General features: G+C 49.7%; 2 long non-coding RNA genes across 5 annotated transcripts in view; one reads left to right on the forward strand and one right to left on the reverse strand.

The window, feature by feature from the left end:
• The first annotated feature begins 1,756 nt into the window (after positions 1-1,756).
• The window catches only part of LOC144737508 (uncharacterized), a 115,903-nt gene continuing 91,903 nt past the window's right edge, over positions 1,757-25,756 (forward strand). Inside the window, exons 1-2 of one of the 4 annotated variants that reach the window (XR_013589005.1) lie at positions 1,757-2,156; positions 3,748-4,009. This is a non-coding gene — a long non-coding RNA (uncharacterized LOC144737508). The other 3 variants (XR_013589003.1, XR_013589004.1, XR_013589007.1) reach the window with 3 other exon arrangements.
• On the reverse strand, positions 3,373-6,988 carry LOC144737509 (uncharacterized). Its single transcript, XR_013589008.1, has 3 exons — positions 6,431-6,988; positions 3,711-5,098; positions 3,373-3,518 (listed from the first exon to the last, which is right to left on the reverse strand). It is a non-coding gene; the product is annotated as an uncharacterized LOC144737509 (long non-coding RNA).

The following is a 25,756-nucleotide window of genomic DNA, read 5'->3' on the forward strand; positions in this document are numbered from 1 at the left end:
CTAAACACTCACATGCACCCCCACTAAACACTCACACGCACCTCCACTAAACACACACATGCACCCCCACTAAACACTCACATGCACCCCCACTAAACACTCACACGCACCTCCACTAAACACACACATGCACCCCAACTAAACACTCACACGCACCTCCACTAAACACACACATGCACCCCCACTAAACACGCACATGCACCTCCACTAAACACGCACATGCACCTCCACTAAACACACACACGCACCTCCACTAAACACTCACACGCACCCCCACTAAACACGCACATGCACCTCCACTAAACACTCACACGCACCTCCACTAAACACTCACACGCACCCCCACTAAGCACTCACATGCACCCCCACTAAACACGCACATGCACCCCCACTAAACACTCACATGCACCCCCACTAAACACATGCACCCCCACCAAACACTCACACGCACCCCCACTAAACACTCACACGCACCCTCACTAAACACTCACACGCACCCCCACTAAACACACACATGCACCCCCACTAAACACTCACACGCACCCCCACTGAACACTCACACGCACCCCCACTTAACACTCACATGCACCCCCACTAAACACTCACATGCACCCCCACTAAACACATGCACCCCCACTAAACACGCACATGCACCCCCACTAAACACTCACATGCACCCCCACTAAACACTCACACGCACCCCCACTAAACACTCACACGCACCCCCACTAAACACTCACACGCACCCTCACTAAACACTCACATGCACCCCCACTAAACACACACATGCACCCCCACTAAACACTCACATGCACCCCCACTAAACACATGCACCCCCACTAAACACTCACATGAACCCCCACTAAACACGCACATGCACCCCCACTTAACACGCACATGCACCCCCACTTAACACGCACATGCACCCCCACTAAACACACGCATGAACCCCCACTAAACACTCACATGCACCCCACTAAACACACGCACACGTTTTTTTCAAAATCCGAAAAAGTCCATTCCCCGAGTGAACTCCATTGAGCTGAGACACGAAGAATTCCACAATCACACTCACTTATCCACAAAGACAAAGACCCCCCCCCCCCCGTATAGCCTTAACAGACTGTTGGGGCAAGTGTTGTTAGCGAGCACCTCTGAGGGCCAGCACGGCACACGAGGGGGTGGGTGGTCAGCACCACGCCCGGCCGGGGGTGGGGGACGTTGCGTGAGTGCGCAGAGTCATTAATTAGATCCCGACAGCTGTGAGCGCAGATTTAAAGTGTTACGTGATCGGCGCGGTTCGCGAGTGCAGGCGCGCTTGTTGTGGGGGGCGCACGTGTTGTGGGGGGCACGCGTGTTGTGGGGGGCGCACGTGTTGTGGGGGGCACGCGTGTAGTGGGGGGCGCGCGTGTTGTGGGGGGCGCGTGTAGTGGGGGGCGCACGTGTTGTAGGGGGCGCGCGTGTTGTGGGGGGCGCGTGTAGTGGGGGGCGCACGTGTTGTGGGGGGCGCACGCGCAATAACCGCCTAGGGCCTAGGCGGTGTCTGACAGGCGCTGGTGCGGGGGGGGCAGTCCCCCCCCCGATCGGCGGGGGCCCGGGGGGCCCAGCGAGACGTGGCCGAGGAGGGGGCCGGGTGGAGGGGGCGGACTTCGCGCCCCGCCCACTCGCGGGGAGGGGGCATTAGCCCCCACAGCTGTGTCGGGTGGTGGTGGCGGGGTTAACGACACATTTAGATGTTTACGCGATCTATCCCAAAAGGCCTGTATCATGGACGACATTGGTCGCGAAAGCGTTAAACTCTCAAGACATTCGCCCTCTCAAGACCCGGCTCTCGTTATCTCGGTCTGACGTCATCGGCGCCCAAAGCAAGTGGGGAGGTGTCCCCCGCTCGTGACGTCATGTAACCACGTGCCTCCGCGTGACATCACTCCTGCTTCTTTCCTAAACCTTATTTGTGCACAGACACGCCAAAATCACTCCGACGATCACATTTGTATTATGTATCCCAGCGGTTCGTTGTGTCCGTCTTCAGCAGTAACTGTTCAGTGGCGGTGAGCGGGTGTCACACGCTAGTGACGTCATGTCACTTCCATCCCGCGCGTGACGTCCCGAGACCCCAGGAGCTGCAGCTCAGCGCGCCTCTCGCTGTGACCCAGGTGCGTGTTGGTGGTGGTTGTTGTTGTTGTTCTGATTGTTGTTGTTGGTCAGCCAGGTGAAGCCTCGCTTCTGCTTCCTCTCGCGGTGATATCGATTCTGAGTAGCAGCAGCAGCTACGGATCGATGTCCAGGTTGTGATTGGTACAACGGCGGGGCCTAGCCATGCAGGGGCTTGCCTCCTGCCCTTGCCTGACGTTATCTCGCGTTCACTCTCTCTACGTGAGTGTCACTGTTAGTCTACAGCTGTCTCCTGTCTCGCTGTGTCTCTACGTAGTGTCACTGTTAGTCTACAGCTGTCTCCTGTCTCGCTGTGTCTCTCTCTACGTGAGTGTCACTGTTAGTCAGAGGTGGGACAAAGTCATTGTTATGCAAGTCACAAGTAAGTCTCAAGTCTTTGCTTTCGAGTCCCGAGTCAAGTCGAGTCAATGATGAGGCAAGTCCCAAGTCGAGTCAGAAGTCAAAGCCTGCAAGTCTCAAGTCGAGTCCAAAGTCCTACCATTTTTGTTTCGAGTCATTTCAAGTCCTCTTACCACAGAAATAAAATTTATACAAATCATGTATGTCTGTAAGATTTGTATTTATTTAAACCTCTTTTTATACAATGACATTAATCAAACAGTAAAAAACAGAAAATTTAATTTTCACAAAAAATGCTCTTATTTCAACAGCATATTGCACTAGAACAATGCACAGCAGCTTCAGTCCTGTATTGCATTGACCTCATATTCCAAAACAGTTTAACTTTCAAATAGACATGGGTTCTTTTAGCCTAAACTTTTTTAAACATGTCATCAATAAAATCCTCACTCCTCAAAATTATCACTTCTGAAAAACTGGACCAACCTGATAATATAATTGGAATGCCTCCATAGAGACTGGTGTGTATGAGAGAGAGAGAGCTGTGTGGACAGGTGATGAGCAGAGAGTGAGTGTGTGTGCGCATGCGTGCTGTGGACAGGTGGAGGGAGGCCCCTACACTGCATTGCATTTGCAAAAGATCAAATTGGCCAAAAGTCTGTCAGTCATTTGTGCACGATGGGGACGCAGAATGATGCCACCATGGCTGAAAACTCGCTCCACTGGAGCACTAGAAGCAGGCACTGCCAAGACTCGGATGGCTACTTGAAAGAGTGAAGGAAGAGTCTTACTGTTCAGTGCCCAGAACAAAAGGGCATTCTGTCCTTCTGCCATGTCAATGTAGTGACTTAGCTGTACTGCTGGTGGGGTCCCAACATCCCTTTTCTGCCTCTTATGGTATGCAGCAAACAGCCCTTCTCCTTCCATGTCCTCTAGTTCTTCTTCAGCAGGCACCGGCACAGGCACAGGTTGCTCCGTCTCTGCAGCATCTTTCAGGATCAATTCTAAAAAAACGTGTCACAACAGCAGAAACAAAAGCGCTCTTATTACCATTACTGATGTTGATGATACTGTGCAAGACTGAAAATTGTTATTATTGTTAAAGTCAGATTAATATCACATTAGATCCTAGATCAGATTAAGATCAAATTATTTTACGTTGCATTTAAGTTGCATTGCAAGTCAATAAGATTTACATTTAACTCGTTGTGCCACCTCTGCCTTGATGTCAAGGTTGACCAGCACATGGGGCTCAATCCACAGCAGACAAAAGGCTGGATCCAAGGCAGCTGCTTTCAGGTAGACTGTGTCTGAAAAGGGGGCAGTGATCCCTTCTTGAGACTGGGCCATTTTCACATTAATGAAGATCCCAAGAAATCTTTTTTCCAGGGATGCCTGCAGACCTCTGACCAGGCCGCTCAGGAAACGAACTTGAGGCTTCAGCTTCACAAGATGGTGATTGAGGGACAAGACGGATGGAACAACTGCACTGATTGTAATGACTTTCTCCCCCTGTGTCAAATCAGTTGCTTCTCTGAACGGTTTCAAGATGTCCACCAACTCCTTCAGCAGATTCCACTCTCGTAGTGTGAATGACAGTTCTTTATGCCCGGCCTTCTCAAAAACTGCGCAGAGCTTTTGATGATCACAATGAAGGACTGCTTTCACCTGCCGCAGTGTAGAATTCCACCTCGTGCTCACTGCAGCAGGGATGCCTCTGTGCTCCCCAAATTCACCATCGAATATGTCTTTAAACGTTGTGCTTGTGTGGAGCAGGGAGCTAAGTTTTGATAACTTGGAGAGAGAAGGACATGCCGCTTTTGTTTCTTTCAAACCGTCTCCCACCACCAGCTGCAATGTGTGTGCAAAACACTGCAGGCGCTGTTTCTTTGCCATAGCAGCATCGACGGTTTGCTGGTCTTCTAGGGTTAAGTCATGCCATAGCTCAGGATCATCAAGATTATCTCCAGCATCATCATCTTCCTCCTGTTCGCTGGGGAAGCAGACCGTAAATGCCTTGCGCATGTTAGCAGCATTGTCACTAATGATATAGTCCAATTTAGCTTTGATGTTGTATTCATCACATATTGCCTCAAATTGGTCACAGATGCGCTCCGCTGTGTGAGAGCCTTTGAAGCGGTTGCAGGCCAAAAGATTTGTCTTTAGCTGTACCCTCTCTGCATCTCTCTCCATCCAGTGCACAGTGACACCAAGGAATCCCCTCATCTTTCGATCAGACCAAATGTCCACAGTGACTGAAACATGGTCAGTGTTGCTCAATTGAGTTTTTAACTTTGAACGTCTCTCCTCAGCAAGGCTCTCTGTTTTTGTGGTCAGCGTTCGGCGACAGACTGGGGTATACTTGCTGTCCAGCACAGCCAGAAAGTGACGAAAGCTCTTATTTTCCACAATAGATAGAGGAAAATTGCAATCAATAATCAAGTCAGACAGTATCGCATTGGAGATGGCCTTCTGCTGTGGGTGGCTCATGCTGTAACGCCCTACACGAGTGTCCAGGAATTTTGAGATTGAAGGCTGTTGTGGTTCATCTACGATGCTTTTGTTCATCTGGTATTCTTCATACCTGTAACAGAAAAGAATATGAAACAGATGTCAGAAAATCCCTTATAGCCACACATGTTGTATTTGAAACTACTCTTTACTCATCAATGTTGTTGTGTTAATATTCATTGTCTATTGTACACTACGGTATACGATAATACATTTCAGTTTCAGTGTATGCAATATTAAGAATATTTTCACTGCTTCAAAAGTCATAAGAAAGCCCTTTCCTTCAAGAAACTGAAGTCATATGCTTTATAGCAGTGGTTTTCAAAGTGGGGACGGGGACCCCTGGGTGCCGCGAGGGGGTGCTAGGGGGGCCATGGCAAGTTGGCATGAAAAGTATAGCAAAACAAAATAATTGAATAAATTAAATAAGTAAAATAAACCAAATTAAACCCAAAATAAGCTAAACAATATCCCCATTAGTTAAGAACTGCACTATAATAATCTATTGCATCTCTGAACATTACTACTATAATCGTTATTATTTTATTATATACTGTATATATCCCAGTGGTGCGCTGCCTCACAGACCTAGACTACGGTAGCACGCTATGTCCATGCGCTGCCTGCTGTTTGGGCATGATATGAAAAGGGAAGGCTAATGGTGGATCTTCTGTGACTGTGTCATCATTTTCCTCTTTACAGTGTATATGTCTTACTATGTTTCCTGTTGTACTTGAATGGGTTTAGGGATGCACCAACTCCATCGAGTTGTGAAAGGAGGTGCACAGAAAAAAGAGTGTGGCACGGCCCATGTCAGGGGGGCCTTGGCTGGAATCTACTGGTATATGGGGGGCCTTGTCATGGTAAAGTTTGGGAACCCCTGCTTTATAGTTCACTCTCTCCTGCACACCAGATTCCATGGTGCCTTGCTGCATCACACAGCAATTGCAGGTCTACTTCTGCCTCATTCATTGTTTAATTGTGATAGTTTATGTCTTCAGCGACAGGTCAGCTTAGTTGTGATTAACCAAAATTACATAAACGACCTCAATGAGGCAGCACACCAGCCACTCTGAAACTGAACGATTGAAAGAGTAAAACTGGAAGGCCTGTTTTTGTCTCATGTGTGTTGGAGAGACTGAGATATACATTTGTGTTTATCCGTCTAGCAGCAAGGTAGAAATGATACTTTAAAACGGACGTTGACATGATGTTGAAGAGGTTTTCCATCTGAGTGTGCTACACTCATGTACCTCATATAATCAGGGTTCAAAAATCCCTATTTTTGTAAGCATTAACCAGCAAGGAAGACGTGCGTTTACTGTCTCGTTGATACAGTAAATATGCAGCAGCTAGTAAGTTACGGTACATCCGATAAGGTGCTTAGCATTCGTTCAAAACTTACCTTTCTTTGTGCAACTTCAGGTGTCGAACAAAGTTAGACGTTGTGGCAGCACCGTCTGTAATCTTCGACCCGCATGTTTTGCAAATTGCAACTCGTTTTTTGTCGACTACATCGTCATTTTTATAGCCAAACGAAACTATCTTCGGTATCATTTTGCCAACTGGCGCGTTGTTGCTTGTTGCGCTTCATTGGTTGTCTTGCAATGTGCCTGCTTAGATGCTGTCCAATCAAAACAACGTGGGACTACAGTGATTGGATGTCGTGCAGGCAGCGCGCGTGCTCTCTGCATGCATACAAGTGGTGCACATTTTTTTCACAGATGCAGATAAACTGAGAGCGGCGCGGCCGTGTGAACATTTTTTCCCCCAGTTTTCATGGGAAGTAGCAAGTCTTCTCGAGTCAAAAGGCGCAAGTCCAAGTGAAGTCACGAGTCATTGATGTTAAAGTCCAAGTCGAGTTGCAAGTCTTTGTACATTTTGTCGAGTCGAGTCTGAAGTCATCAAATTCATGACTCGAGTCTGACTCGAGTCCAAGTCACATGACTCGAGTCCACACCTCTGCTGTTAGTCTACAGCTGTCTCCTGTCTTGCTGAGTCTCTCTCTACGTGAGTGTCACTGTTAGTCTACAGCTGCCTCCTGTCTCGCTGTGTCTCTCTCTACGTGAGTGTCACTGTTAGTCTACAGCTGTCTCTTGTCTCGCTGTGTCTCTCTCTACGTGAGTGTCACTGTTAGTCTACAGCTGTCTCCTGTCTCGCTGAGTCTCTCTCTACGTGAGTGTCACTGTTAGTCTACAGCTGTCTCCTGTCTCGCTGTGTCTCTCTCTACGTAGTGTCACTGTTAGTCTACAGCTGTCTTCTGTCTCGCTGAGTCTCTCTCTACGTAGTGTCACTGTTAGTCTACAGCTGTCTCCTGTCTCGCTGTGTCTCTCTCTACGTGAGTGTCACTGTTAGTCTACAGCTGTCTTCTGTCTCGCTGAGTCTCTCTACGTGAGTGTCACTGTTAGTCTACAGCTGTCTCCTGTCTCGCTGTGTCTCTCTCTACGTAGTGTCACTGTTAGTCTACAGCTGTCTCCTGTTTCGCTTGGTCTCTCTCTACGTGAGTGTCACTGTTAGTCTACAGCTGTCTTCTGTCTCGGTGAGTCTCTCTCTACGTGAGTGTCACTGTTAGTCTACAGCTGTCTCCTGTCTCGCTGTGTCTCTCTCTACGTAGTGTCACTGTTAGTCTACAGCTGCCTCCTGTCTCGCTGTGTCTCTCTCTACGTAGTGTCACTGTTAGTCTACAGCTGCCTCCTGTCTCGCTGTGTCTCTCTCTACGTAGTGTCACTGTTAGTCTACAGCTGCCTCCTGTCTCGCTGTGACTCTCTACGTGAGTGTCACTGTTAGTCTACAGCTGTCTCCTGTCTCGCTGTGTCTCTCTCTACGTAGTGTCACTGTTAGTCTACAGCTGCCTCCTGTCTCGCTGTGTCTCTCTCTACGTGAATGTCACTGTTAGTCTACAGCTGTCTCCTGTCTCGCTGTGTCTCTCTCTACGTAGTGTCACTGTTAGTCTACAGCTGCCTCCTGTCTCGCTGTGTCTCTCTCTACGTGAGTGTCACTGTTAGTCTACAGCTGTCTCCTGTCTCGCTGTGTCTCTCTCTACGTAGTGTCACTGTTAGTCTACAGCTGTCTCCTGTCTCGCTGTGTCTCTCTCTACGTGAATGTCACTGTTAGTCTACAGCTGTCTTCTGTCCCGCTGTGTCTCTCTACGTGAGTGTCACTGTTAGTCTACAGCTGTCTCCTGTCTCGCTGTGTCTCTCTACGTGAGTGTCACTGTTAGTCTACAGCTGTCTCCTGTCTCGCTGTGTCTCTCTACGTAGTGTCACTGTTAGTCTACAGCTGTCTTCTGTCCCGCTGTGTCTCTCTACGTGAGTGTCACTGTTAGTCTACAGCTGTCTCCTGTCTCGCTGTGTCTCTCTCTACGTGAATGTCACTGTTAGTCTACAGCTGTCTCCTGTCTCGCTGTGTCTCTACGTAGTGTCACTGTTAGTCTACAGCTGTCTCCTGTCTCGCTGTGTCTCTCTCTACGTAGTGTCACTGTTAGTCTACAGCTGTCTTCTGTCTCGCTGAGTCTCTCTCTACGTAGTGTCACTGTTAGTCTACAGCTGTCTCCTGTCTCGCTGTGTTTCTCTCTACGTGAATGTCACTGTTAGTCTACAGCTGTCTCCTGTCTCGCTGTGTCTCTCTCTACGTGAATGTCACGGTTAGTCTACAGCTGTCTCGCTGTGTCTCTCTACGTGAGTGTCACTGTTAGTCTACAGCTGCCTCCTGTCTCGCTGTGTCTCTCTACGTAGTGTCACTGTTAGTCTACAGCTGTCTCCTGTCTCGCTGTGTCTCTCTCTACGTGAGTGTCACTGTTAGTCTAGAGCTGCCTCCTGTCTCGCTGAGTCTCTCTCTACGTGAGTGTCACTGTTAGTCTACAGCTGTCTCCTGTCTCGCTGTGTCTCTCTCTACGTGAATGTCACTGTTAGTCTACAGCTGTCTTCTGTCTCGCTGTGTCTCTCTACGTGAATGTCACTGTTAGTCTACAGCTGTCTCCTGTCTCGCTGTGTCTCTCTACGTAGTGTCACTGTTAGTCTACAGCTGTCTCCTGTCTCGCTGTGTCTCTCTCTACATAGTGTCACTGTTAGTCTACAGCTGTCTTCTGTCTCGCTGTGTCTCTCTCTACGTGAATGTCACTGTTAGTCTACAGCTGTTTTCTGTCCCGCTGTGTCTCTCTACGTGAGTGTCACTGTTAGTCTACAGCTGTCTTCTGTCTCGCTGTGTCTCTCTACGTGAATGTCACTGTTAGTCTACAGCTGTCTCCTGTCTCGCTGTGTCTCTCTACGTGAGTGTCACTGTTAGTCTACAGCTGTCTTCTGTCTCGCCGAGTCTCTCTCTACGTAGTGTCACTGTTAGTCTACAGCTGTCTCCTGTCTTGCTGTGTCTCTCTACGTGAGTGTCACTGTTAGTCTACAGCTGTCTCCTGTCTCGCTGTGTCTCTCTCTACGTAGTGTCACTGTTAGTCTACAGCTGTCTCCTGTCTCGCTGTGTCTCTCTCTACGTGAATGTCACTGTTAGTCTACAGCTGTCTTCTGTCCCGCTGTGTCTCTCTACGTGAGTGTCACTGTTAGTCTACAGCTGTCTCCTGTCTCGCTGTGTCTCTCTACGTGAGTGTCACTGTTAGTCTACAGCTGTCTCCTGTCTCGCTGTGTCTCTCTACGTAGTGTCACTGTTAGTCTACAGCTGTCTTCTGTCCCGCTGTGTCTCTCTACGTGAGTGTCACTGTTAGTCTACAGCTGTCTCCTGTCTCGCTGTGTCTCTCTCTACGTGAATGTCACTGTTAGTCTACAGCTGTCTTCTGTCTCGCTGTGTCTCTCTACGTGAATGTCACTGTTAGTCTACAGCTGTCTCCGGTCTCGCTGTGTTTCTCTCTACGTAGTGTTACTGTTAGTCTACAGCTGTCTCCTGTCTCGCTGTGTCTCTCTCTACGTGAATGTCACTGTTAGTCTACAGCTGTCTCCTGTCTCGCTGTGTCTCTCTACGTAGTGTCACTGTTAGTCTACAGCTGTCTCCTGTCTCGCTGTGTCTCTCTCTACGTAGTGTCACTGTTAGTCTATAGCTGTCTTCTGTCTCGCTGAGTCTCTCTCTACGTAGTGTCACTGTTAGTCTACAGCTGTCTCCTGTCTCGCTGTGTTTCTCTCTACGTGAATGTCACTGTTAGTCTACAGCTGTCTCCTGTCTCGCTGTGTCTCTCTCTACGTGAATGTCACGGTTAGTCTACAGCTGTCTCGCTGTGTCTCTCTACGTGAGTGTCACTGTTAGTCTACAGCTGCCTCCTGTCTCGCTGTGTCTCTCTACGTAGTGTCACTGTTAGTCTACAGCTGTCTCTTGTCTCGCTGTGTCTCTCTCTACGTGAGTGTCACTGTTAGTCTACAGCTGCCTCCTGTCTCGCTGAGTCTCTCTCTACGTGAGTGTCACCGTTAGTCTACAGCTGTCTCCTGTCTCGCTGTGTCTCTCTCTACGTGAATGTCACTGTTAGTCTACAGCTGTCTTCTGTCTCGCTGTGTCTCTCTACGTGAATGTCACTGTTAGTCTACAGCTGTCTCCTGTCTCGCTGTGTCTCTCTACGTAGTGTCACTGTTAGTCTACAGCTGTCTCCTGTCTCGCTGTGTCTCTCTCTACATAGTGTCACTGTTAGTCTACAGCTGTCTTCTGTCTCGCTGTGTCTCTCTCTACGTGAATGTCACTGTTAGTCTACAGCTGTCTTCTGTCCCGCTGTGTCTCTCTACGTGAGTGTCACTGTTAGTCTACAGCTGTCTTCTGTCTCGCTGTGTCTCTCTACGTGAATGTCACTGTTAGTCTACAGCTGTCTCCTGTCTCGCTGTGTCTCTCTACGTGAGTGTCACTGTTAGTCTACAGCTGTCTTCTGTCTCGCCGAGTCTCTCTCTACGTAGTGTCACTGTTAGTCTACAGCTGTCTCCTGTCTTGCTGTGTCTCTCTACGTGAGTGTCACTGTTAGTCTACAGCTGTCTTCTGTCTCGCTGAGTCTCTCTCTACGTAGTGTCACTGTTAGTCTACAGCTGTCTCCTGTCTCGCTGTGTTTCTCTCTACGTGAATGTCACTGTTAGTCTACAGCTGTCTCCTGTCTCGATGTGTCTCTCTCTACGTGAGTGTCACTGTTAGACTACAGCTGTCTCCTGTCTCGCTGTGTCTCTCTACGTGAGTGTCACTGTTAGTCTACAGCTGTCTCCTGTCTCGCTGTGTCTCTCTACGTGAGTGTCACTGTTAGTCTACAGCTGTCTCCTGTCTCGCTGTGTCTCTCTACGTGAGTGTCACTGTTAGTCTACAGCTGTCTCCTGTCTCGCTGTGTCTCTCTACGTGAGTGTCACTGTTAGTCTACAGCTGTCTTCTGTCTCGCTGAGTCTCTCTCTACGTGAGTGTCACTGTTAGTCTACAGCTGTCTCCTGTCTCGCTGTGTCTCTCTCTACGTAGTGTCACTGTTAGTCTACAGCTGCCTCCTGTCTCGCTGTGTCTCTCTCTACGTGAGTATCACTGTTAGTCTACAGCTGTCTTCTGTCTCGCTGAGTCTCTCTCTACGTAGTGTCACTGTTAGTCTACAGCTGTCTCCTGTCTTGCTGTGTCTCTCTCTACGTAGTGTCACTGTTAGTCTACAGCTGTCTCCTGTCTCGCTGTGTCTCTCTCTACGTGAATGTCACGGTTAGTCTACAGCTGTCTCCTGTCTCGCTGTGTCTCTCTACGTGAGTGTCACTGTTAGTCTACAGCTGTCTCCTGTCTCGCTGTGTCTCTCTACGTGAGTGTCACTGTTAGTCTACAGCTGTCTCCTGTCTCGCTGTGTCTCTCTACGTGAGTGTCACTGTTAGTCTACAGCTGTCTCCTGTCTCGCTGTGTCTCTCTCTACGTAGTGTCACTTAGTCTACAGCTGTCTTCTGTCTCGCTGAGTCTCTCTCTACGTAGTGTCACTGTTAGTCTACAGCTGCCTCCTGTCTCGCTGTGTCTCTACGTGAGTGTCACTGTTAGTCTACAGCTGCCTCCTGTCTCGCTGTGTCTCTCTCTACGTGAGTGTCACTGTTAGTCTACAGCTGTCTCCTGTTTGGCTGTGTCTCTCTACGTGAGTGTCACTGTTAGTCTACAGCTGTCTTCTGTCTCGCTGTGTCTCTCTACGTGAATGTCACTGTTAGTCTACAGCTGTCTCCTGTCTTGCTGTGTCTCTCTACGTGAATGTCACTGCTAGTCTACAGCTCTCTTCTGTCTCGCTGTGTCTCTCTACGTGAATGTCACTGTTAGTCTACAGCTGTCTCCTGTCTCGCTGTGTCTCTCTACGTAGTGTCACTGTTAGTCTACAGCTGTCTCCTGTCTCGCTGTGTCTCTCTCTACGTGAGTGTCACTGTTAGTCTACAGCTGTCTCCTGTCTCGCTGTGTCTCTCTACGTGAGTGTCACTGTTAGTCTACAGCTGTCTCCTGTCTCGCTGTGTCTCTCTACGTGAGTGTCACTGTTAGTCTACAGCTGTCTCCTGTCTCGCTGTGTTTCTCTCTACGTGAATGTCACTGTTAGTCTACAGCTGTCTCCTGTCTCGCTGTGTCTCTCTCTACGTGAATGTCACGGTTAGTCTACAGCTGTCTCGCTGTGTCTCTCTACGTGAGTGTCACTGTTAGTCTACAGCTGCCTCCTGTCTCGCTGTGTCTCTCTACGTAGTGTCACTGTTAGTCTACAGCTGTCTCCTGTCTCGCTGTGTCTCTCTCTACGTGAGTGTCACTGTTAGTCTACAGCTGCCTCCTGTCTCGCTGAGTCTCTCTCTACGTGAGTGTCACCGTTAGTCTACAGCTGTCTCCTGTCTCGCTGTGTCTCTCTCTACGTGAATGTCACTGTTAGTCTACAGCTGTCTTCTGTCTCGCTGTGTCTCTCTACGTGAATGTCACTGTTAGTCTACAGCTGTCTCCTGTCTCGCTGTGTCTCTCTACGTAGTGTCACTGTTAGTCTACAGCTGTCTCCTGTCTCGCTGTGTCTCTCTCTACATAGTGTCACTGTTAGTCTACAGCTGTCTTCTGTCTCGCTGTGTCTCTCTCTACGTGAATGTCACTGTTAGTCTACAGCTGTCTTCTGTCCCGCTGTGTCTCTCTACGTGAGTGTCACTGTTAGTCTACAGCTGTCTTCTGTCTCGCTGTGTCTCTCTACGTGAATGTCACTGTTAGTCTACAGCTGTCTCCTGTCTCGCTGTGTCTCTCTACGTGAGTGTCACTGTTAGTCTACAGCTGTCTTCTGTCTCGCCGAGTCTCTCTCTACGTAGTGTCACTGTTAGTCTACAGCTGTCTCCTGTCTTGCTGTGTCTCTCTACGTGAGTGTCACTGTTAGTCTACAGCTGTCTTCTGTCTCGCTGAGTCTCTCTCTACGTAGTGTCACTGTTAGTCTACAGCTGTCTCCTGTCTCGCTGTGTTTCTCTCTACGTGAATGTCACTGTTAGTCTACAGCTGTCTCCTGTCTCGATGTGTCTCTCTCTACGTGAGTGTCACTGTTAGACTACAGCTGTCTCCTGTCTCGCTGTGTCTCTCTACGTGAGTGTCACTGTTAGTCTACAGCTGTCTCCTGTCTCGCTGTGTCTCTCTACGTGAGTGTCACTGTTAGTCTACAGCTGTCTCCTGTCTCGCTGTGTCTCTCTACGTGAGTGTCACTGTTAGTCTACAGCTGTCTCCTGTCTCGCTGTGTCTCTCTACGTGAGTGTCACTGTTAGTCTACAGCTGTCTTCTGTCTCGCTGAGTCTCTCTCTACGTGAGTGTCACTGTTAGTCTACAGCTGTCTCCTGTCTCGCTGTGTCTCTCTCTACGTAGTGTCACTGTTAGTCTACAGCTGCCTCCTGTCTCGCTGTGTCTCTCTCTACGTGAGTATCACTGTTAGTCTACAGCTGTCTTCTGTCTCGCTGAGTCTCTCTCTACGTAGTGTCACTGTTAGTCTACAGCTGTCTCCTGTCTTGCTGTGTCTCTCTCTACGTAGTGTCACTGTTAGTCTACAGCTGTCTCCTGTCTCGCTGTGTCTCTCTCTACGTGAATGTCACGGTTAGTCTACAGCTGTCTCCTGTCTCGCTGTGTCTCTCTACGTGAGTGTCACTGTTAGTCTACAGCTGTCTCCTGTCTCGCTGTGTCTCTCTACGTGAGTGTCACTGTTAGTCTACAGCTGTCTCCTGTCTCGCTGTGTCTCTCTACGTGAGTGTCACTGTTAGTCTACAGCTGTCTCCTGTCTCGCTGTGTCTCTCTCTACGTAGTGTCACTTAGTCTACAGCTGTCTTCTGTCTCGCTGAGTCTCTCTCTACGTAGTGTCACTGTTAGTCTACAGCTGCCTCCTGTCTCGCTGTGTCTCTACGTGAGTGTCACTGTTAGTCTACAGCTGCCTCCTGTCTCGCTGTGTCTCTCTCTACGTGAGTGTCACTGTTAGTCTACAGCTGTCTCCTGTTTGGCTGTGTCTCTCTACGTGAGTGTCACTGTTAGTCTACAGCTGTCTTCTGTCTCGCTGTGTCTCTCTACGTGAATGTCACTGTTAGTCTACAGCTGTCTCCTGTCTTGCTGTGTCTCTCTACGTGAATGTCACTGCTAGTCTACAGCTCTCTTCTGTCTCGCTGTGTCTCTCTACGTGAATGTCACTGTTAGTCTACAGCTGTCTCCTGTCTCGCTGTGTCTCTCTACGTAGTGTCACTGTTAGTCTACAGCTGTCTCCTGTCTCGCTGTGTCTCTCTCTACGTGAGTGTCACTGTTAGTCTACAGCTGTCTCCTGTCTCGCTGTGTCTCTCTACGTGAGTGTCACTGTTAGTCTACAGCTGTCTCCTGTCTCGCTGTGTCTCTCTACGTGAGTGTCACTGTTAGTCTACAGCTGTCTCCTGTCTCGCTGTGTCTCTCTACGTGAGTGTCACTGTTAGTCTACAGCTGTCTCCTGTCTCGCTGTGTCTCTCTACGTAGTGTCACTGTTAGTCTACAGCTGTCTCCTGTCTCACTGTGTCTCTCTCTACATAGTGTCACTGTTAGTCTACAGCTGTCTTCTGTCTCGCTGTGTCTCTCTCTACGTGAATGTCACTGTTAGTCTACAGCTGTCTTCTGTCCCGCTGTGTCTCTCTACGTGAGTGTCACTGTTAGTCTACAGCTGTCTTCTGTCTCGCTGTGTCTCTCTACGTGAATGTCACTGTTAGTCTACAGCTGTCTCCTGTCTCGCTGTGTCTCTCTACGTGAGTGTCACTGTTAGTCTACAGCTGTCTTCTGTCTCGCCGAGTCTCTCTCTACGTAGTGTCACTGTTAGTCTACAGCTGTCTCCTGTCTTGCTGTGTCTCTCTACGTGAGTGTCACTGTTAGTCTACAGCTGTCTTCTGTCTCGCTGAGTCTCTCTCTACGTAGTGTCACTGTTAGTCTACAGCTGTCTCCTGTCTCGCTGTGTTTCTCTCTACGTGAATGTCACTGTTAGTCTACAGATGTCTCCTGTCTCGATGTGTCTCTCTCTACGTGAGTGTCACTGTTAGACTACAGCTGTCTCCTGTCTCGCTGTGTCTCTCTACGTGAGTGTCACTGTTAGTCTACAGCTGTCTCCTGTCTCGCTGTGTCTCTCTACGTGAGTGTCACTGTTAGTCTACAGCTGTCTCCTGTCTCGCTGTGTCTCTACGTGAGTGTCACTGTTAGTCTACAGCTGTCTCCTGTCTCGCTGTGTCTCTCTACGTGAGTGTCACTGTTAGTCTACAGCTGTCTTCTGTCTCGCTGAGTCTCTCTCTACGTGAGTGTCACTGTTAGTCTACAGCTGTCTCCTGTCTCGCTGTGTCTCTCTGTACGTAGTGTCACTGTTAGTCTACAGCTGCCTCCTGTCTCGCTGTGTCTCTCTCTACGTGAATGTCACTGTTAGTCTACAGCTGTCTCCTGTCTCGCTGTGTCTCTCTCTACGTGAGTATCACTGTTAGTCTACAGCTGTCTTCTGTCTCGCTGAGTCTCTCTCTACGTAGTGTCACTGTTAGTCTACAGCTGTCTCCTGTCTTGCTGTGTCTCTCTCTACGTAGTGTCACTGTTAGTCTACAGCTGTCTCCTGTCTCGCTGTGTCTCTCTCTACGTGAATGTCACGGTTAGTCTACAGCTGTCTCCTGTCTCGCTGTGTCTCTCTACGTGAGTGTCACTGTTAGTCTACAGCTGTCTCCTGTCTCGCTGTGTCTCTACGTGAGTGTCACTGTTAGTCTACAGCTGTCTCCTGTCTCGCTGTGTCTCTCTACGTGAGTGTCACTGTTAGTCTACAGCTGTCTCCTGTCTCGCTGTGTCTCTCTCTACGTAGTGTCACTTAGTCTACAGCTGTCTTCTGTCTCGCTGAGTCTCTCTCTACGTAGTGTCACTGTTAGTCTACAGCTGTCTCCTGTCTCGCTGTGTCTCTCTCTACGTAGTGTCACTGTTAGTCTACAGCTGCCTCCTGTCTCGCTGTGTCTCTACGTGAGTGTCACTGTTAGTCTACAGCTGCCTCCTGTCTCGCTGTGTCTCTCTCTACGTGAGTGTCACTGTTAGTCTACAGCTGTCTCCTGTTTGGCTGTGTCTCTCTACGTGAGTGTCACTGTTAGTCTACAGCTGTCTTCTGTCTCGCTGTGTCTCTCTACGTGAATGTCACTGTTAGTCTACAGCTGTCTCCTGTCTCGCTGTGTCTCTCTCTACGTGAATGTCACTGCTAGTCTACAGCTCTCTTCTGTCTCGCTGTGTCTCTCTACGTGAATGTCACTGTTAGTCTACAGCTGTCTCCTGTCTCGCTGTGTCTCTCTACGTAGTGTCACTGTTAGTCTACAGCTGTCTCCTGTCTCGCTGTGTCTCTCTCTACGTGAGTGTCACTGTTAGTCTACAGCTGTCTCCTGTCTCGCTGTGTCTCTCTACGTGAGTGTCACTGTTAGTCTACAGCTGTCTCCTGTCTCGCTGTGTCTCTCTACGTGAGTGTCACTGTTAGTCTACAGCTGTCTCCTGTCTCGCTGTGTCTCTCTACGTGAGTGTCACTGTTAGTCTACAGCTGTCTCCTGTCTCGCTGTGTCTCTCTACGTAGTGTCACTGTTAGTCTACAGCTGTCTCCTGTCTAGCTGAGTCTCTCTCTACGTAGTGTCACTGTTAGTCTACAGCTGTCTCCTGTCTCGCTGTGTCTCTCTCTACGTGAGTGTCACTGTTAGACTACAGCTGTCTCCTGTCTCGCTGTGTCTCTCTCTACGTGAGTGTCACTGTTAGACTACAGCTGTCTCCTGTCTCGCTGTGTCTCTCTACGTGAGTGTCACTGTTAGTCTACAGCTGTCTCCTGTCTCACTGTGTCTCTCTCTACGTAGTGTCACTGTTAGTCTACAGCTGTCTCCTGTCTCGCTGTGTCTCTCTCTACGTGAGTGTCACTGTTAGTCTACAGCTGTCTCCTGTCTCGCTGTGTCTCTCTACGTGAGTGTCACTGTTAGTCTGCAGCTGTCTCCTGTCTCGCTGTGTCTCTCTCTACGTGAGTGTCACTGTTAGTCTACAGCTGTCTCCTGTCTCGCTGTGTCTCTCTACGTGAGTGTCACTGTTAGTCTACAGCTGTCTCCTGTCTCGCTGTGTCTCTCTACGTGAGTGTCACTGTTAGTCTACAGCTGTCTCCTGTCTCGCTGTGTCTCTCTCTACGTGAGTGTCACTGTTAGTCTACAGCTGTCTCCTGTCTCGCTGTGTCTCTCTCTACGTGAGTGTCACTGTTAGACTACAGCTGTCTCCTGTCTCGCTGTGTCTCTCTACGTGAGGGTCACTGTTAGTCTACAGCTGTCTCCTGTCTCGCTGTGTCTCTCTACGTGAGTGTCACTGTTAGTCTACAGCTGTCTCCTGTCTCGCTGTGTCTCTCTACGTGAGTGTCACTGTTAGTCTACAGCTGTCTCCTGTCTCGCTGTGTCTCTCTACGTGAGTGTCACTGTTAGTCTACAGCTGTCTCCTGTCTCGCTGTGTCTCTCTCTACGTAGTGTCACTGTTAGTCTACAGCTGTCTTCTGTCTCGCTGAGTCTCTCTGTACGTAGGGTCACTGTTGGTCTACAGCTGTCTCCTGTCTCGCTGTGTCTCTCTCTACGTAGTGTCACTGTTAGTCTACAGCTGCCTCCTGTCTCGCTGTGTCTCTCTCTACGTAGTGTCACTGTTAGTCTACAGCTGTCTCCTGTCTGGCTGTGTCTCTCTCTACGTAGTGTCACTGTTAGTCTACAGCTGCCTCCTGTCTCGCTGTGTCTCTCTCTACGTAGTGTCACTGTTAGTCTACAGCTGTCTCCTGTCTGGCTGTGTCTCTCTCTACGTGAATGTCACGGTTAGTCTACAGCTGTCTCCTGTCTCGCTGTGTCTCTCTACGTGAGTGTCACTGTTAGTCTACAGCTGTCTCCTGTCTCGCTGTGTCTCTCTACGTGAGTGTCACTGTTAGTCTACAGCTGTCTCCTGTCTCGCTGTGTCTCTCTACGTGAGTGTCACTTAGTCTACAGCTGTCTCCTGTCTCGCTGTGTCTCTCTACGTGAGTGTCACTGTTAGTCTACAGCTGTCTCCTGTCTCGCTGAGTCTCTCTACGTGAGTGTCACTGTTAGTCTACAGCTGTCTCCTGTCTCGCTGTGTCTCTCTACGTGAGTGTCACTATTAGTCTACAGCTGTCTCTTGTCTCGCTGTGTCTCTCTACGTGAGTGTCACTGTTAGTCTACAGCTGTCTCCTGTCTCGCTGTGTCTCTCTACGTGAGTGTCACTGTTAGTCTACAGCTGTCTCCTGTTTCGCTGAGTCTCTCTCTACGTAGTGTCACTGTTAGTCTACAGCTGTCTCCTGTCTCGCTGTGTCTCTCTCTACGTGAGTGTCACTGTTAGTCTACAGCTGTCTCCTGTCTCGCTGAGTCTCTCTCTACGTGAGTGTCACTGTTAGTCTACAGCTGCCTCCTGTCTCGCTGTGTCTCTCTCTACGTGAGTGTCACTGTTAGTCTACAGCTGTCTCCTGTCTCGCTGTGTCTCTCTCTACGTGAGTGTCACTGTTAGTCTACAGCTGCCTCCTGTCTCGCTGAGTCTCTCTCTACGTGAGTGTCACTGTTAGTCTACAGCTGTCTCCTGTCTCGCTGTGTCTCTCTACGTGAGTGTCACTGTTAGTCTACAGCTGTCTCCTGTCTCGCTGTGTCTCTCTCTACGTGAGTGTCACTGTTAGACTACAGCTGCCTCCTGTCTCGCTGAGTCTCTCTCTACGTGAGTGTCACTGTTAGTCTACAGCTGTCTCCTGTCTGGTTGTGTCTCTCTCTACGTAGTGTCACTGTTAGTCTACAGCTGCCTCCTGTCTCGCTGAGTCTCTCTCTACGTGAGTGTCACTGTTAGTCTACAGCTGTCTCCTGTCTGGCTGTGTCTCTCTCTACGTAGTGTCACTGTTAGTCTACAGCTGTCTCCTGTCTCGCTGTGTCTCTCTCTACGTAGTGTCACTGTTAGTCTACAGCTGCCTCCTGTCTCGCTGTGTCTCTCTCTACGTAGTGTCACTGTTAGTCTACAGCTGTCTCCTGTCTGGCTGTGTCTCTCTCTACGTGAATGTCACGGTTAGTCTACAGCTGTCTCCTGTCTCGCTGTGTCTCTCTACGTGAGTGTCACTGTTAGTCTACAGCTGTCTCCTGTCTCGCTGTGTCTCTCTACGTGAGTGTCACTGTTAGTCTACAGCTGTCTCCTGTCTCGCTGTGTCTCTCTACGTGAGTGTCACTTAGTCTACAGCTGTCTCCTGTCTCGCTGTGTCTCTCTACGTGAGTGTCACTGTTAGTCTACAGCTGTCTCCTGTCTCGCTGAGTCTCTCTACGTGAGTGTCACTGTTAGTCTACAGCTGTCTCCTGTCTCGCTGTGTCTCTCTACGTGAGTGTCACTATTAGTCTACAGCTGTCTCCTGTCTCGCTGTGTCTCTCTCCGTGAGTGTCACTGTTAGTCTACAGGTGTCTCCTGTCTCGCTGTGTCTCTCTACGTGAGTGTCACTGTTAGTCTACAGCTGTCTCCTGTCTCGCTGTGTCTCTCTACGTAGTGTCACTGTTAGTCTACAGCTGTCTCCTGTTTCGCTGAGTCTCTCTCTACGTAGTGTCACTGTTAGTCTACAGCTGTCTCCTGTCTCGCTGTGTCTCTCTCTACGTGAGTGTCACTGTTAGTCTACAGCTGTCTCCTGTCTCGCTGAGTCTCTCTCTACGTGAGTGTCACTGTTAGTCTACAGCTGCCTCCTGTCTCGCTGTGTCTCTCTCTACGTGAGTGTCACTGTTAGTCTACAGCTGTCTCCTGTCTCGCTGTGTCTCTCTCTACGTGAGTGTCACTGTTAGTCTACAGCTGCCTCCTGTCTCGCTGAGTCTCTCTCTACGTGAGTGTCACTGTTAGTCTACAGCTGTCTCCTGTCTCGCTGTGTCTCTCTACGTGAGTGTCACTGTTAGTCTACAGCTGTCTCCTGTCTCGCTGTGTCTCTCTCTACGTGAGTGTCACTGTTAGACTACAGCTGTCTCCTGTCTCGCTGTGTCTCTCTACGTGAGTGTCACTGTTAGTCTACAGCTGTCTCCTGTCTCGCTGTGTCTCTCGACGTGAGTGTCACTGTTAGTCTACAGCTGTCTCCTGTCTCGCTGTGTCTTTCTCTACGTGAGTGTCAATGTTAGTCTACAGCTGTCTCCTGTCTCGCTGTGTCTCTCTACGTGAGTGTCACTGTTAGTCTGCAGCTGTCTCCTGTCTCGCTGTATCTCTCTCTACGTGAGTGTCACTGTTAGACTACAGCTGTCTCCTGTCTCGCTGTGTCTCTCTCTACGTGAGTGTCACTGTTAGTCTACAGCTGTCTCCTGTCTCGCTGTGTCTCTCTACGTGAGTGTCACTGTTAGTCTACAGCTGTCTCCTGTCTCGCTGTGTCTCTCTACGTGAGTGTCACTGTTAGTCTACAGCTGTCTCCTGTCTCGCTGTGTCTCTCTCTACGTGAGTGTCACTGTTAGTCTACAGCTGTCTCCTGTCTCGCTGTGTCTCTCTCTACGTGAGTGTCACTGTTAGACTACAGCTGTCTCCTGTCTCGCTGTGTCTCTCTACGTGAGTGTCACTGTTAGTCTACAGCTGTCTGCTGTCTCGCTGTGTCTCTCTACGTGAGTGTCACTGTTAGTCTACAGCTGTCTCCTGTCTCGCTGTGTCTCTCTACGTGAGTGTCACTGTTAGTCTACAGCTGTCTCCTGTCTCGCTGTGTCTCTCTACGTGAGTGTCACTGTTAGTCTACAGCTGTCTCCTGTCTCGCTGTGTCTCTCTCTACGTAGTGTCACTGTTAGTCTACAGCTGTCTTCTGTCTCGCTGAGTCTCTCTGTACGTAGTGTCACTGTTGGTCTACAGCTGTCTCCTGTCTCGCTGTGTCTCTCTCTACGTAGTGTCAGTGTTAGTCTACAGCTGCCTCCTGTCTCGCTGTGTCTCTCTCTACGTGAGTGTCACTGTTAGTCTACAGCTGTCTCCTGTCTGGCTGTGTCTCTCTCTACGTAGTGTCACTGTTAGTCTACAGCTGTCTCCTGTCTGGCTGTGTCTCTCTCTACGTAGTGTCACTGTTAGTCTACAGCTGCCTCCTGTCTCGCTGTGTCTCTCTCTACGTGAATGTCACTGTTAGTCTACAGCTGTCTCCTGTCTGGCTGTGTCTCTCTCTACGTGAATGTCACTGTTAGTCATCAGCTGTCTCCTGTCTCGCTGTGTCTCTCTCTACGTGAATGTCACGGTTAGTCTACAGCTGTCTCCTGTCTCGCTGTGTCTCTCTACGTGAGTGTCACTGTTAGTCTACAGCTGTCTCCTGTCTCGTTGAGTCTCTCTACGTGAGTGTCACTGTTAGTCTACAGCTGTCTCCTGTCTCGCTGTGTCTCTCTACGTGAGTGTCACTGTTAGTCTACAGCTGTCTCCTGTCTCGCTGTGTCTCTCTACGTGAGTGTCACTGTTAGTCTACAGCTGTCTCCTGTCTCGCTGTGTCTCTCTACGTGAGTGTCACTGTTAGTCTACAGCTGTCTCCTGTCTCGCTGTGTCTCTCTACGTAGTGTCACTGTTAGTCTACAGCTGTCTCCTGTCTCGCTGAGTCTCTCTCTACGTAGTGTCACTGTTAGTCTACAGCTGTCTCCTGTCTCGCTGTGTCTCTCTACGTGAGTGTCACTGTTAGTCTACAGCTGTCTCCTGTCTCGCTGTGTCTCTCTACGTGAGTGTCACTGTTAGTCTACAGCTGTCTCCTGTCTCACTGAGTCTCTCTCTACGTAGTATCACTGTTAGTCTACAGCTGTCTCCTGTCTCGCTGTGTCTCTCTCTACGTGAGTGTCACTGTTAGTCTACAGCTGCCTCCTGTCTCGCTGTGTCTCTCTCTACGTGAGTGTCACTGTTAGTCTACAGCTGTCTCCTGTCTCGCTGTGTCTCTCTACGTAGTGTCACTGTTAGTCTACAGCTGTCTCCTGTCTCACTGAGTCTCTCTCTACGTAGTGTCACTGTTAGTCTACAGTTGTCTCCTGTCTCGCTATGTCTCTCTCTACGTGAGTGTCACTGTTAGTCTACAGCTGCCTCCTGTCTCGCTTTGTCTCTCTCTACGTAGTGTCACTGTTAGTCTACAGCTGTCTCCTGTCTCGCTGTGTCTCTCTCTACGTAGTGTCACTGTTAGTCTACAGCTGCCTCCTGTCTCGCTGAGTCTCTCTCTACGTGAGTGTCACTGTTAGTCTACAGCTGTCTCCTGTCTCGCTGAGTCTCTCTACGCGAGTGTCACTGTTAGTCTACAGCTGTCTCCTGTCTCGCTGTGTCTCTCTCTACGTGAGTGTCACTGTTAGTCTACAGCTGTCTCCTGTCTCGCTGTGTCTCTCTTTACGTGAGTGTCACTGTTAGTCTGCAGCTGCCTCCTGTCTCGCTGTGTCTCTCTCTACGTGAGTGTCACTGTTGGTCTACAGCTGCCTGGCTCGCTGTGTCTCTCTCTACGTAGTGTCACTGTTAGTCTACAGCTGTTTCCTGTCTCGCTGAGTCTCTCTCTACGTGAGAGGCACTGTTAGTCTACAGCTGTCTCCTGTCTCGCTGTGTCTCTCTATATGTGAGTGTCACTGTTAGTCTACAGCTGTCTCCTGTCTCGCTGTGTCTCTCTCTATGTGAGTGTCACTGTTAGTCTACAGCTGCCTCCTGTCTCGCTGTTTCTCTCTACGTGAGTGTCACTGTTAGTCTACAGCTGTCTCCTGTCTCGCTGTGTCTCTCTACGTGAGTGTCACTGTTAGTCTACAGCTGTCTCCTGTCTCGCTGTGTCTCTCTACGTAGTGTCACTGTTAGTCTACAGCTGTCTCCTGTCTCGCTGAGTCTCTCTCTACGTAGTGTCACTGTTAGTCTACAGCTGTCTCCTGTCTCGCTGTGTCTCTCTACGTGAGTGTCACTGTTAGTCTACAGCTGTCTCCTGTCTCGCTCTACGTAGTGTCACTGTTAGTCTACAGCTGTCTCCTGTCTCGCTGAGTCTCTCTCTACGTAGTGTCACTGTTAGTCTACAGTTGTCTCCTGTCTCTCTGTGTCTCTCTACGTAGTGTCACTGTTAGTCTACAGCTGTCTCCTGTCTCGCTGAGTCTCTCTCTACGTGAGTGTCACTGTTAGTCTACAGCTGTCTCCTGTCTCGTTGAGTCTCTCTCTACGTGAGAGGCACTGTTAGTCTACAGCTGTCTCCTGTCTCGCTGTGTCTCTCTACGTGAGTGTCACTGTTAGTCTACAGCTGTCTCCTGTCTCGCTGTGTCTCTCTACGTGAGTGTCACTGTTAGTCTTCAGCTGTCTCCTGTCTCACTGAGTCTCTCTCTACGTAGTATCACTGTTAGTCTACAGCTGTCTCCTGTCTCGCTGTGTCTCTCTCTACGTGAGTGTCACTGTTAGTCTACAGCTGCCTCCTGTCTCGCTGTGTCTCTCTCTACGTGAGTGTCACTGTTAGTCTACAGCTGCCTCCTGTCTCGCTTTGTCTCTCTCTACGTAGTGTCACTGTTAGTCTACAGCTGTCTCCTGTCTCGCTGTGTCTCTCTCTACGTAGTGTCACTGTTAGTCTACAGCTGCCTCCTGTCTCGCTGAGTCTCTCTCTACGTGAGTGTCACTGTTAGTCTACAGCTGTCTCCTGTCTCGCTGAGTCTCTCTACGCGAGTGTCACTGTTAGTCTACAGCTGTCTCCTGTCTCGCTGTGTCTCTCTACGTGAGTGTCACTGTTAGTCTACAGCTGTCTCCTGTCTCGCTGTGTCTCTCTACGTGAGTGTCACTGTTAGTCTTCAGCTGTCTCCTGTCTCACTGAGTCTCTCTCTACGTAGTATCACTGTTAGTCTACAGCTGTCTCCTGTCTCGCTGTGTCTCTCTCTACGTGAGTGTCACTGTTAGTCTACAGCTGCCTCCTGTCTCGCTGTGTCTCTCTCTACGTAGTGTCACTGTTAGTCTACAGCTGTCTCCTGTCTCGCTGTGTCTCTCTCTACGTAGTGTCACTGTTAGTCTACAGCTGCCTCCTGTCTCGCTGAGTCTCTCTCTACGTGAGTGTCACTGTTAGTCTACAGCTGTCTCCTGTCTCGCTGAGTCTCTCTACGCGAGTGTCACTGTTAGTCTACAGCTGTCTCCTGTCTCGCTGTGTCTCTCTCTACGTGAGTGTCACTGTTAGTCTACAGCTGTCTCCTGTCTCGCTGTGTCTCTCTCTACGTGAGTGTCACTGTTAGTCTGCAGCTGCCTCCTGTCTCGCTGTGTCTCTCTCTACGTGAGTGTCACTGTTGGTCTACAGCTGCCTGGCTCGCTGTGTCTCTCTCTACGTAGTGTCACTGTTAGTCTACAGCTGTTTCCTGTCTCGCTGAGTCTCTCTCTACGTGAGAGGCACTGTTAGTCTACAGCTGTCTCCTGTCTCGCTGTGTCTCTCTATATGTGAGTGTCACTGTTAGTCTACAGCTGTCTCCTGTCTCGCTGTGTCTCTCTACGTGAGTGTCACTGTTAGTCTACAGCTGTCTCCTGTCTCGCTGTGTCTCTCTACGTGAGTGTCACTGTTAGTCTACAGCTGCCTCCTGTCTCGCTGTGTCTCTCTACGTGAGTGTCACTGTTAGTCTACAGCTGTCTCCTGTCTCGCTGTGTCTCTCTACGTGAGTGTCACTGTTAGTCTACAGCTGTCTCCTGTCTCGCTGTGTCTCTCTACGTAGTGTCACTGTTAGTCTACAGCTGTCTCCTGTCTCGCTGAGTCTCTCTCTACGTAGTGTCACTGTTAGTCTACAGCTGTCTCCTGTCTCGCTGTGTCTCTCTACGTGAGTGTCACTGTTTGTCTACAGCTGCCTCCTGTCTCGCTTTGTCTCTCTCTACGTAGTGTCACTGTTAGTCTACAGCTGTCTCCTGTCTCGCTGTGTCTCTCTCTACGTAGTGTCACTGTTAGTCTACAGCTGCCTCCTGTCTCGCTGAGTCTCTCTCTACGTGAGTGTCACTGTTAGTCTACAGCTGCCTCCTGTCTCGCTGTGTCTCTCTACGTGAGTGTCACTGTTAGTCTACAGCTGTCTCCTGTCTCGCTGTGTCTCTCTACGTGAGTGTCACTGTTAGTCTACAGCTGTCTCCTGTCTCGCTGTGTCTCTCTACGTAGTGTCACTGTTAGTCTACAGCTGTCTCCTGTCTCGCTGAGTCTCTCTCTACGTAGTGTCACTGTTAGTCTACAGCTGTCTCCTGTCTCGCTGTGTCTCTCTACGTGAGTGTCACTGTTAGTCTTCAGCTGTCTCCTGTCTCACTGAGTCTCTCTCTACGTAGTATCACTGTTAGTCTACAGCTGTCTCCTGTCTCGCTGTGTCTCTCTCTACGTGAGTGTCACTGTTAGTCTACAGCTGCCTCCTGTCTCGCTGTGTCTCTCTCTACG

The sequence above is a fragment of the Lampetra planeri genome, chromosome 71 (assembly GCF_965212315.1).
Source record: "Lampetra planeri chromosome 71, kcLamPlan1.2.h2, whole genome shotgun sequence".
Lineage (NCBI taxonomy): Eukaryota > Metazoa > Chordata > Hyperoartia > Petromyzontiformes > Petromyzontidae > Lampetra > Lampetra planeri.